At 42.5% G+C, this 13,110-nt stretch overlaps 1 protein-coding gene across 1 annotated transcript in view; it reads right to left on the bottom strand.

Annotated features, from left to right (window-relative positions):
• Positions 1-11,305, bottom strand: part of RASEF (RAS and EF-hand domain containing) — a 226,647-nt gene extending 215,342 nt beyond the window's left edge. The window contains exon 1 of the mRNA XM_059924555.1: positions 11,234-11,305. The gene's annotated coding sequence lies outside the window, so the exon portion shown is untranslated. The remainder of the gene's footprint in view (positions 1-11,233) is intronic.
• Between the last annotated feature and the right edge of the window lie 1,805 nt (positions 11,306-13,110).

Genomic DNA, 13,110 nt, shown 5'->3' with positions numbered 1-13,110 from the left:
CCTTACTCCTCCCCGTGTCCTCAAGTCCATTCTCTATGTCTGCGTCTTTATTCCTGTCCTGCCCCTAGGTTCTTCAGAACAATTTTTTTTTTTTAGATTCCATATATATGTGTTAGCATACAGTATTCATTTTTATCTTTCTGACTCACTTCACTCTGTACGACACTCTCTAGGTCCATCCACCTCACTACAAATAACTCAATTTCATTTCTTTCAATGGCTGAGTAATATTCCATTGTATATATGTGCCACATCTTCTTTATCCATTCATCTGTCGATGGACACTTAGGTTGTTTCCATGTCCTGGCTATTGTAAACAGAGCTGCAGTGAACATTGTGGTACATGACTCTTTTTGAATTATGGTTTTCTCAGGGTATATGCCCAGTAGTGGGATTGCTGGGTCGTATGGTACTTCTATTTTTAGTTTTTTAAGGAATCTCCATACTGTTCTCCACAGTGGCTGTATCAATTTACATTCCCACCAACACTGCAAGAAGGTTCCCTTTTCTCCACACCCTCTCCAGCATTTACTGTTTGTAGATTTTCTGATGATGACCATCCTGACTGGTGTGAGGTGATACCTCACTGTAGTTCTGATTTGCATTTCTCTAATGATTAGTGATGTTGAGCATCCTTTCATTGTTTGTTGGCAATCTGTGTATCTTCTTTAGAGAAATATCTATTTAGGTCTTCTGACCATTTTTGGATTGGGTTGTTTGTTTTTTATGATATTGAGTTGCATGAGTTGCTTGTAAATTTTGGAGGTTAATCCTTTGTCAGTTGCTTCATTTGCAAATATTTTCTCCCAGTCTGAGGGTTGTCTTTTTGTCTTGTTTATGTTTTCCTTTGCTGTGCAAAAGCTTTAAAGTTTCATTAGGTTCCATTTGTTTATTTTTGTTTTTATTTCCATTACTCTAGGAGGTGAGTCAAAAAGAATCTTGCTGTGATTTATGTCATAGAGTGTTCTGCCTATGTTTTCCTCTAAGAGTTTGATAGTGTCTGGCCTTACATTTAGGTCTTTAATCCATTTGGAGTTTATTTTTGTGTATGGTGTTAGGGAGTGTTCTAATTTCATTCTTTTACATGTAGCCGTGCAGTTCTCCCAGCACCACTTATTGAAGAGGCTGTCTTTTCTCTGTGGTATATTCTTGCCACCTTTATCAAAGATAAGGTGACCATATAAGGTGGGCTAATCTCTGGGCGTTCTATCCTGTTCCATTGATCTATATTTCTGTTTTTGTGCCAGTACCATACTGTCTGGATTACTGTAGCTTTGTAGTATAGTCTGAAGTCAGGGAGCCTGATTCCTCCAGCTCCATTTTTCTTTCTCAAGATTGCTTTGGCTATTCAGGGTCTTTTGTGTTTCCATACAAATTGTGAAATTTTTTGTTCTAGTTCTGTGAAAAATGACATTGGTAGTTTGATAGGGATTGCACTAGGGTAGTATAGTCATTTTCACAATGTTGATTCTTCCAATCCAAGAACATGGTATATCTCTCCATCTGTTTGCATCATCTTTAATTTCTTTCATCAGTGTCTTATAGTTTTCCGTATATAGGTCTTTTGTCTACTTAGGTAGGTTTATTTCTAGGTATTTTATTCTTTTTGTTGCAGTGGTGAATGGGATTGTTTCCTTAATTTCTCTTTCAGATTTTTCATCGTTAGTGTATAGGAATGCCAGAGATTTCTGTGCATTAATTTTGTATCCTGCTCTTTTACCAAATTCATTGATTAGCTCTAGTAGTTTTCTGGTAGCATCTTTAGGATTCTCTATGTATAGTATCGTGTCATCTGCGAACAGTGACAGTTTTACTTCTTCTTTTCCAATATGGATTCCTTTTATTTCTTTTTCTTCTTTGATTGCTGTGGCTAAAACTTCCAAAACTATGTTGAATAATAGTGGTGAGAGTGGGCAACCTTGCCTTGTTCCTGATCTTAGTGGAAATGGTTTCACTTTTTCACCATTGAGGACGATGTTGGCTGTGGGTTTGTCATATATGGCCTTTATTATGTTGAGGAAAGTTCCCTCTACTACTTTCTGGAGAGTTTTTATCATAAATGGGTGTTGAATTGTGTCAAAAGCTTTTTCTGCATCTATTGAGATGATCATATGGTTTTTCTCCTTCAATTTGTTAATATGGTTTATCACATTGATTGATTTACATATATTGAAGAATCCTTGCATTCCTGGGATAAACTCCACTTGATGATGGTGTATTATCCTTTTAATGTGCTGCTGGATTCTGTTTGCTAATATTTTTTTTTGAGGATTTTTGCATCTATGTTCATTAGTGATATTGGCCTGTAGTTTTTTTGTTGTTGTTGACTTCTTTGTCTGGTTTTGGTATCAGGGTGATGGTGGCCTCGTAGAATGAGTTTGGGAGTGTTCCTCCCTCTGCTATATTTTGGAAGACTTTGAGAAGGATAGGTGTTAGCCCTTCTCTAAATGTTTGATAGAATTTGCCTGTGAAGCCATCTGGTCCTGGGCTTTTGTTTGCTGGAAAAATTTTAATCACAGTTTCAATTTTAGTGCTTGTGATTGGTCTGTTTATATTTTATATTTCTTCCTGGTTCAGTCTCAGAAGGTTGTGCTTTTCTAAGAATCTGTCCATTTCTTCTAGGTTGTCCATTTTATTGGCATAGAGTTGCTTGTAGTAATCTCTCATGATCCTTTGTATTTCTGCAGTGTCACTTGTTACTTCTCCTTTTCCATCTCTAATTGAGTCTTCTCCCTTTTTTTCTTGATGAGTCTGGCTAATGGTTTATGAATTTTGTTTATCTTCTCAAAGAACCAGCTTTTAGTTTTACTGATCTTTGCTATCATTTCCTTCATTTCTTTTTCACTTATTTCTGATCTGATCTTTATAATTTCTTTCCTTCTACTAACCTTGGGGTCTTTTGGTTCTTCTTTCTCTAACTGCTTTAGGTGTAAGGTTAGGTTGTTTATTTGAGATGTTTCTTGTTACTTCAGGTAGGATTGTATTGCTATAAACTTCCCTCTTAGAACTGCTTTTGCTGCATCCCATAGGTTTTGGGTCGTCATGTTTTCATTGTAATTTGTTTCTAGGTATTTTTTGATTTATGCAGTGATCTCTGGTTATTTAGTAGTGTATTGTTTAGCCTCCATGTGTTTGTATTTTTTACAGTTTTTTTCCTGTAATGGATATCTAGTCTCATAGTGCTGTGGTCAGAAAAGATACTTGATAAGATTTCAATTTTCTTAAATTTACCAAGGCTTGATTTGTGATCCAAGATATGATCTATCCTGGAGAATGTTCCAGGAGCACTTGAGCAGAAAGTGTATTCTGTTGTTTTTGGATGGAACGTCCTAGAAATATCAATTAAGTCCATCTTGTTTAATGTATCATTTAAAGCTTGTGTTTCCTTATTTATTTTCATTTCAGATGATCTGTCCATTGGTGAAAGTGGGGTGTCAAAGTCCCCTACTATGATTGTGTTACTGTCAATTTCCCCTTTTATGTCTTCTCATTCTGCTTAACTTACTGTGTTTGGGGTCTCCTTTTCACAGGCTGCAGGTTCATAGTTCCCGTTGTTTTTGGTGTGTGCCCCCAGTGGGTAAGGTTGGTTCAGTGGGTTGTGTAGGCTTCCTGGTGGAAGGGACTGGTGCCTGTGTTCTGGTGGATGAGGCTGGATCTTGTCTTTCTGGTGGGCAGTACCACGTCTGGTGGTGTGTTTTGGGGTGTCTGTGAACTTATTATGATTTTAGGCAGCCTCTCTGCTAATGGGTGGGGTTGTGTTCCTGTCTTGCTAGTTGTTTGGCATAGGGTGTCCAGCACTGTAGCTTGCTGGTCATTGAGTGGAGCTGACACCCGGACAGAACATCAAGACCCTGTCAGCCACACAGCTCAGAAGAAAAGAGAGATAAATAAATAAATAAATAAAATAAAATAAATTTAATAAAATTAAAAATTATTTAAATAAATAAAAAAGTAAAAAAAGAAAAAAGACAGCAACCAAACCAAAAAAACAAATCCACCAATGATAACAAGCACTAAAATGTATACTAAAAAAGAAAAACAAAACAAAACAAAACGGACAGACAGAACGCTAGGACAAGTGGTAAAAGCAAAGCTATACAGACAAAATCACAAAAGAAGCATATACATAACAGTCACAAAAAGAGAAAAAGGAAAATATATATATATATAAAATAAAATTAAAAAAGGATGAGAGCAATCAAATAAATAAACAAATCTACCAATGTTAATAAGCTCTAAATACTAAACTAAGATAAACTTAAAGCCAGAAACAAATTAGATACAGAAAGCAAACCCCAAGTCTACAGTTGCTCCCAAAGTCCACTGTCTCAATTTTGGGATGATTTGTTGTCTATTCAGGTATTCCACAGATGCAGGGTACATCAAGTTGATTGTGGAGATTTAATCTGCTGCTCCTGAGGCTGCTGGGAAAGATTTCCCTTTCTCTTCTTTGTTCGTACAGCTCCTGGGGTTCAGCTTTGGATTTGGCCCCGCCTCTGTGTAGGTCGCCTGAGGGCATCTGTTCCCCACCCAGACAGGACGGGGTTAAACTAGCAGCTGATTAGGGGGCTCTGGCTCACTCAGGCCGGGGGGTGGGAGGGGTACGGAGTGTGGGGCGAGCCTGCGGTGGCAGAGGCTGGCGTGACATTGCAACAGCCTGAGGCACGCTGTGTGTTCTCCCAGGAAAGTTGTCCCTGGATCACGGGACCCTGGCAGTGGCGGGCTGCACAGGCTCCCGGGAGGAGCGGTGTGGAGAGTGACCTGTGCTCGCACACAGGCTTCTTGGTGGTGGCAGCAGCAGCCTTAGTGTCTCATGCCCGTCTCTGGGGTCCGCGCTGATAGCCGCGGCTCGCGCCCATCTCTGGAGCTCCTTTAAGCGGCGCTCTTAATCCCCTCTCCTTGCGCACCAGGAAACAAAGGGGCAAGAAAAAGTCTCTTGTCTCTTCGACAGCTCCAGACTTTTTCCCGAACCCCCTCCTGGCTAGCTGTGGCACACTAGCCCCCTTCAGGCTGTGTTCATGCAGCCAACCCCAGTCCTCTCCCTGGGACCTGAACTCTGAAGCCCAAGCCTCAGCTCCCAGCTCCCACCCACCCCAGCGGGTGAGCAGACAAGCCTCTCAGGCTGTTGAGTGCTGGTCAGCACCGATCCTCTGTGCGGGAATCTCTCCGTTTTGCCCTCTGCACCCCTGTTGCTGCACTCTCCTTGGTGGCTCCGAAGCTTCCTGCCCACCCACCCCCTGCCTCTGCCAGTGAAGGGGCTTCCTAGTGTGTGGAAACTTTTCTTCCTTCACAGCTCCCTCCCAGAGGTGCAGGTCCTGTTCTTTTTCTTTTATCTGTTTTTTCTTTTTTCTTTTGCCCTACCCAGGTACGTGGGGAGTTTCTTGCCTTTTGGGAAGTCTGAGGTCTTCTGCCAGCGTTCAGTAGGTGTTCTGTAGGAGTTGTTCCACATGTAGATGTATTTTTGATGTTTGTGGGGAGGAAGGTGATCTCCATGTCTTACTCCTTTGCCATCTTGAAGGTCCCCCCACTTTGCCCATTTTTAATGGGTTTTTTTGGTGGGGTTTTTTGCTATTGACTTGTATGAGTTCCTCACATATTTCGGATATTAATCCCTTATCAGAAATATGGTCTGAAAATATTTTCTCCTATTCCATAAGTTGCCTTTTCATTGTGTAGATTGTTTCCTCTCAAAAAAATTAAAATAGAACTACCATATTTTCCAGCAGTCCCACTTCTGGGTATATAACCAAAGGAAATGAAATCATTATCTCAAAAAGATATCTGCACTCCTACATTCATTGCAGTATTGTTCACAATAGCCAAGTTATGGAAACAACCTAAGTGTTAAGAGATGAATGGATAAGAAAATGTGAGAGAGAGATATATATATACACACACACACACATATATCTCATACTTTCTTTTCTTTATATATATAATTATTACATATATTATTCAGCCATATAAAATATGTATAAAAATATATATGTATTATTCAGCCCTTAAAAAAAGGAAATCCTGCCATTTGCAACAACATGGATAAACCTGGAGGACATGATGTTTAGGGAAATAAGCCAGACACAGAAAGACAAATACCAGATGATTATATGTGGAATTTTTTAAAAATCAAACTCACAGAAACAGAGAGTAAAATGATCGTTGCCAGGGGCTAGGATGTGGGGAAATGTTGGTCAAAGAGTACAAACTTCCAATTATAAGATGTATAAGTTCTGGGGATCTAATGTACGGCATGGTTACTATAGGTAATAATACTGTATTATACACTTGAAATTTGCTAAGAAAGTAGAACTTAAGTATTCTTACCACATACAAAATTAATGATAACTATGTGAAGTGAAAAAAAAAAGGTGAGTATAAATAACAAATATTTTCCAGCTCATTGTCTTTCACTCTGCATTCTACAGAGGTCCAGGGTTGCAGGAGGATCAGAGTGCAGAGCAGAGGGCCTGGGAGAGGCCAAGCGGGTGGCAAGACTAGAAACTCGTCATGCACTTCAACTAGAGCAGTTTCATGACATCTTAAACCATGAGATTGCCTTTAAGGATAAGGGTTCCCTTGCAGATAAAAACATTGGATATCCACTACACAACATTCTTATTTTGCAGATGAGGAGACTGAGGCATGGAATGATTAAGTAACTTGTTCAAGGTCAGCTAGATTGAGACTGGTAGGGCCAGGGTTCACTGCACACAATGGTGGGTGTTGGGTCCTGTGAGGACTTCGTGTGCAGCACGCCTGTCATATCCCCTCATTGACAACATCACCCACCTCTGACCATTCCAGCTCACCATGATCACTTCTGCCAACTACACCATCTTCTGGCTGTACCACTGCTTGGAAACTAATCATGTATTGCTTCTTTATTGATTATTTGTATTATTATTACTTGAATCATCTAGTTTTTTTAACCAAAATATTTACTTTGAAACAACTCAAACTTACAGAATAGTTGCAGGTACAGTAAAAATAGGGTGACCAACCATCCTCGTTTGCCTGGGACTGAGGTGTTTCCCAAACACACGACTGTCAATGCTAAAACCGGGACTGTCCCAGACACACCAGGGTGGTTGGTTACCATAAGTTCAAAGAACGTTTTTCCTCTGAGAGTAAGTTGCCAACTTGAGACTCCATCACCTCTGAATACTTTCCTGTAGATTTTCTACAAGCAAGAACATTCTCCTTCACAATATCATCATCTAAATCAGGAAAGTAACACTGATACATTATGGCTATCTTATCCTTAGACCCCATTCAGTGTTCAGCAATTGCCCCAATAATGTCCTTTCCAACAAAAGAATTCAGTTCTGATTTACATGTTGCATTTAGTTGTCATATCTCTTTGGTCTCCTTCAGCCTGGAACAGTTCCTCAGTCTTTCCTTGACTTCAGTGATGTTTTAAGGTAGCCATAGCTACTCTCTCTAATTAGGGTCAGAGTTCCTAGGGCACATATTATGGGCTGTGATACTATGCTCTAGGGCACCAAGAACAGTTTTCTTCTTGTAGAAGATGCTCCATAAATAACTGCTCAACCAATATGAAGTCAGCCAGCAGGTAAAGGTAGCCATGATTCCACTGGGATATTGAACTGGTTGTCCTCAACAACGGTGAAAACTCCCAAAGAAGCTGGTGTTTACACTCCAGCAAAGTGTATATATCTCTATCTCTCTCTCTATCAAATGGCCCAGTGGGATCTATGGACAACTGTGAAATAACAATTATTGCTAACACGTAGCACTTAATATTTTGAAAACTGAGGCACAGAGAGGCTAAATAACTTGCCCAAGGTCACACAGCTCATAGGTGGGACAGCTAGAATTCCAGCCCAAGCCTACTGGTTCCAGAGTTCTGGCTTTTAACTCTTGGATATACTACTTTTAGTTACTACTACTTTTATTTTTATTATTGTTATTTTAAAAATTAATTAATTAATTTATTTTTGGCTGCGCTGGGTCTTTGTTGCTGTGCGCGGGCTTTCTCTAGTTGCAGCGAGTGGGGGCCACTCTTTGTTGCAGTGCGCCGGCTTCTCATTGCGGTGGCTTCTCTTTTAATTACTTCTTTTTTAATTACTACTTCTCTTTTAATTACTACTACGTTTAATTTATACTACTTTCAATTACTCAGTTGGCTCTGCATTGACATAACCAATACACAGTCAAGTTGTGCTTTTAGATTCCAATGGACAGGTGATTAATTCAAACACAGACAGACTGGCCTGCCTGTGGAAAAGAAAACATCGGAAGCTAAATAGAAAAAGAAAAAAGCTGTTTTAAAATTATGGTTTGCAATTACTTGAGAGCATAGTGGAGAACTGGTGGTGTCAGTATATGCAGATAAACAGATGTTTGCTTAATAAGTCCGTACCTCACTCCTTGCTGAATGCCAAGATTTTTTTAAGACCTCGGTACTTCATTGTTTCAATACTGTTTCTTGCAATCCTCTGAAATCTTCCAAGAATTAAGCCTTGCCCCCTGGCCCCCAACCCCAGACTGCAGTCTGCACATGCCACCTACAGGCATAACAAGACGCTGGTTTTCTCCAAGGTAGCCACGAGGATTGCTTAACTATCATCCCTAAAAACCCTGGCAGGCGGAGCAGAAGTCAAGGCAAAGGCAAGGGGCATGGTTAATACAAAAACTCGCGACACTGAGAGGGACAACAGGGGAGATATAAAGGAAAATGGCAACCAAATGAGAGAAAAGAAAACATAAGTGTTAACAAATTAAGAGCTGGGAAAACTAGGAGAGTGTATCAGTTACACGTTGGAAACAGAGGTTAGCTTTTACCTAAAACCAAACCACATGCCCTCTGATAAACGATTAGAGCCCAAAAGAGACTCTTCTAGGAAGATAAACCAGGACACACAACACAGGCTTTAAGAAATACATATTCTACAGCAAACTTTCTCCCCACCAAATCCAACATTGTTCTGTTTCTGGTGCTTACACAACACCTTCTTAGTTTAAAAAAAAAAAAAACCCTGCAATTTCATCTCAGGCAAGCCTATGATGGAAGGAGCTGGTAAGTAATCATCTAGTTTTACAGGCGGGAATGCCTGTGTTTTAATGTGGAACCTTAGGGATTTCCTAAGCCAGGACCTAAGCCAAAGAACAGTCCTCTGGACATGGGGAACTTTCTCCCAGCCTCTGCACTTTGCTATTACTCACATATTTGCTCTCTCCTCTCCTGCATGCGCTTGTTGTCTGGCTAAAGAATAACACACCTACAATCAAACTTTCACTTGCCATTTTGTCACTTAGAAAAAAAATTCTACCTTCCCCTTGATTCCTATGATGTCATGATCGATGCTCCAGCAGGCAGTGTGATTATGTGGGAAAAGTGTAGGGTCGGGACTCAGGCAAACAATGCTGAGTCTAAATCCCAGCTCCACCACAAGCGATCAGTGTGTCTTAACCTGTTTCCTCATCAAAAAAAAAAAAAAAAAGAGGGGAAACAAGTGAAACTTACACTCCATCCCTATCTCATGCTTCAGGAATAAATAGGGGTAAAATATCTTAGATGCCTGGCCCAGAAAAGGTAATTATAAATCTGTTATGTCTCCTTCTTTTAATTTATATGATTAATGCAAAAAAACTCTAAAGCACTTATTCTCTTTGCTCTTTATTCATTCATCAAACTTTCCTGGGAGCAAACATTCCTGAACACAATGAAATTGATGTGGTTGTCTCTGTCCCCATGGAACTACAGTTGGAGGGGGTCGGGGAAGGGGGAGATGAAACAGCTGTTAAATGAGTGAATGAATTTGCTTGAATTAATAAGGAGTTTTAAATCAACTATACTCCAATAAAAATTTTTAAAAGATTAATGAGGGGTGAGGCATGAATAAAAGCTCCATTATGTCAAAAGAAAATGGGGGCTTCTCTGGTGGCGCAGTGGTTAAGAATCCGCCTGCCAACGCAGGGGACACAGGTTCGTGCCCTGGTTCGGGAAGATCCCACATGCCACGGAGCAACTAAGCCCGTGCGCCACAACTACTGAGCCTGCGCTCTACAGCACACGAGCCACAACTACTGAGCCCATGCGCCACAACTACTGAAGCCCGCGTGCCTAGAGCCCATGCTCCTCAACAAGAGAAGCCACCACAGTGAGAAGCCCGCACACCGCAACGAAGAGTAGCCCCCGCGCACCGCAACCAGAGGAAGTCCGTGCGCAGCAACGAAGACCCAACGCAGCCAAAAATAAATAAATAAATAAAATAAAAAAGAAAATGAAGCTAAGTTCAGGTACTGAGCTTGGAAGCCAGACCCTGCGTGGTTTAATTCTAGACTCCACCACTGGGCAAGTTTCTGAAGTTTTCTGTTCTCCCCTTTCTTCTTCTGTAAAGTTGAGATAATAATAGTTCCCCATTGGGTTACTAAGAAAAGTAAAAGCAACACCCCTCCCTAGAGCTCCCCATTTCTCCCCAGCATTTACTCCACACATCAGCAGGATTCCTGAGGTGCCTAGGTTTCCACTTAGCCTCTGGCCATCCTGAACAGCCAAACTGCCCCAGGGAAGCACCCAAACTCATTGGTCCTCCTGGATGACAAAAAGGAAAAGCCGACTGGCCCCCTGGGGTAGGACCATGCTACTTATGGCACCTTTTGAGAGTATGCCCAGGCCCAAGGGTTGACAACCAGAAAACCCAGCCCTTCCAGAAGCTGTGGCCCTCTCCTAAAGGAAGCTGATTAGAATGAGCTGGGGCCCCTTGATTAGAATAACAAGTACTTTGAGTGCCAAGCTCAGCCCAGACCTTCTGAGAGCACAGTCTTTGCGTTCCCACCTGGGCCCCCTGAGAACCTGACGTCCTCCATCTGGTTCAGCAGAGGCAACAGCCCTTGGAAGGAAGGGCAGGACAGGATAGTAAAGTAAGGAACAGGAAGCCCACGGTCTGGGAATCACCTCGGTGTGGGCGGTTACTGCCCACATGCATAAGCCACACACCTGAGCGTCCTCGTGCGTGCACCGCGGAAGGACTGTGCAAAGAAAGGTAAACCGCTAAGGCAAGTAGAAATGAATTCTTTCAGCCAAATGCTATCCCAAGCATTTGAATACGCAGGTGAGATGTTACATAAAAGTACTAGAAAGACACGTCACACGAATTCCTCTCCCCCTACGCCCCCACCCCCCAGCAAAAACAAAACTCTTACAGCTTATTTTAAATAAGAAATGGGCACAAGAAATACTCAAATCAATAATAATAATAAAAGTTACTTCTTAGCTTGACTGTCCTGGACCAGAAGCCCCTTCTCGGTCGGGCGGTGGACGCTGGGGCCGAGACGCAACCTTACACTGCGCTAGGGAAGCTGCACGCGGCGCAGCCCGGGTCGCCATGGAAACCACGGTGGTTGGGCGGACCCGGGGCTGACCCAGGGCTGGTGGGCGGGGTTCCGCAGTGGCTGCTGGGGAGACGCCAGAGTGGCGGCTGGGGGCTGCGAGGAAGCTCAAGGAAGACAGCAACTTCTGGGTTCCCATGGCCCACAAGACGTCGGCCCCTGCTCGAGACCCGGGAAGGAAAACAGAAAGTTGCTTCCCATCCCAGAATCTCCAAATCTGCCGGATGATGATCTGAGGATGATCACGTGGTTAGAAACCTAGACCCCAGGTTCCCAGTGCTGCTGGCTTAGCAAATCAAAATCTCCGCGGTGAGGATCCGGAGTCTGCATTTAACCAGGTGCTTTATAGGGTCGGGAGGTTGGGAGACAATGGGTTCGCCTATTCTGTTTTCTCAGCCCCCCACCCCCCGGTAATAGTAAAAGAATCTGCACCCTAATTTCCTCCCTAGCAGCTTTCTAGGAGGGGAATTCCTGCGAGCTGGAAATGCAGAGCTCGTTCAATTTCTTGAACTGAACTGCAAGCCGATTGGAAGCGTCGCTGTTTTTTGCGGGTTTCCCACTTGGGGGCAGCCTCGTCCTTCGCTCCTGTTCATTTGGCAAAGCAGTGGCCCACGGTGTATAGTCCAGTTAATTCCGGCTTCAGTCTCCTTAATATAAGCTCTTTTAAAAAGCGGGTTTTGGGTGCAGAGAGATATGTCTCCTTAGGAGGAGTGGGACAGTAGCTGAGCCTAGGGCTCTAAGTGTAAGATTCTCTTAGCTCCAATTCCTGGTTCACACTTAGGATTCAGAACAATGAATCTGTGTTTGTAAAGAAATAATGTTCTCATTGAGAATAATGCATGTGCACAAGGCAACAGATTTCTCAGCCCTCTGGGCCTTATCCTTTATTGGACAATTGGATGGGACCTCAGGATTGATTTAGACAGCCCCAGCCAGGCTTTAGAGTTAGGCCTGGACCCCTGGGAACCATGGGCCTCATTTGCCCACCTTCAGGAGGCAGCATGGTGGTGAAACGGGAGAGGGACTCAGCTTCTGAACTAGTGGGGATTCCCATAGTATAGTCCTCCCTGAAAGTAAAAATGGAAGCTTCAAAATTTGCACAGCCTTCCTTAGAAATCTAGGGAGGCTCAGCCCAGTAGAATGGGATAACCTATGGACCTCTACTACCTTATGCATTTACCATGCTTTCTTACGATAATCTATGTTTATAGGTCTGATTTCTGTGTTATTGCATGCATGGCATATAATATCATGTCCAAGCTCACATAGGCTGGAAGTGATAGGGCTGAAACTGAGCAGGACCCTGCGGGGCCTTCCTGGGCACAGACGCCCTGTGTCCCCGGCATCTTGTTTGTAGAAAAGCTTTAGCCCATTAGGCCTTTCCTGAGTTCCAAGAGCAAATTTAATCAGAGAAATGAGATAATGCAAAAACAAAGGAAACAGTCCAGCAGGACAAAATAATAATAGTTCAGGCATAAAACAAAGTCAAGGACCTTTAGTTCCTCCTCAAGGGCTATAGTTAATGTCCTGCGCCCTATCCTTGAGTTGTTTTGCAGATACTTAAAACCCCCACCAGGTGGAAGAAGTTTACTGTGTGCTGACCACACAGCCCTTAGACCCCAGACTGATTGGAGCCAGAAGTTTGATGGTTGAGATTCCCGAAATAGCACCTTGTTACCTCCCCATCAACCAATCAGAACTGTGCAGAAGCTGATGATAGACACTGTGACCCTCTCCCTCATACAGTTTTAAAAA

Source organism: Balaenoptera ricei, chromosome 6 (genome assembly GCF_028023285.1).
Source record: "Balaenoptera ricei isolate mBalRic1 chromosome 6, mBalRic1.hap2, whole genome shotgun sequence".
NCBI classification, from domain to species: domain Eukaryota; kingdom Metazoa; phylum Chordata; class Mammalia; order Artiodactyla; family Balaenopteridae; genus Balaenoptera; species Balaenoptera ricei.
The sequence above is the reverse complement of the archived record's forward strand: the minus strand, read 5'-3'. Positions and strand labels throughout refer to the sequence as shown.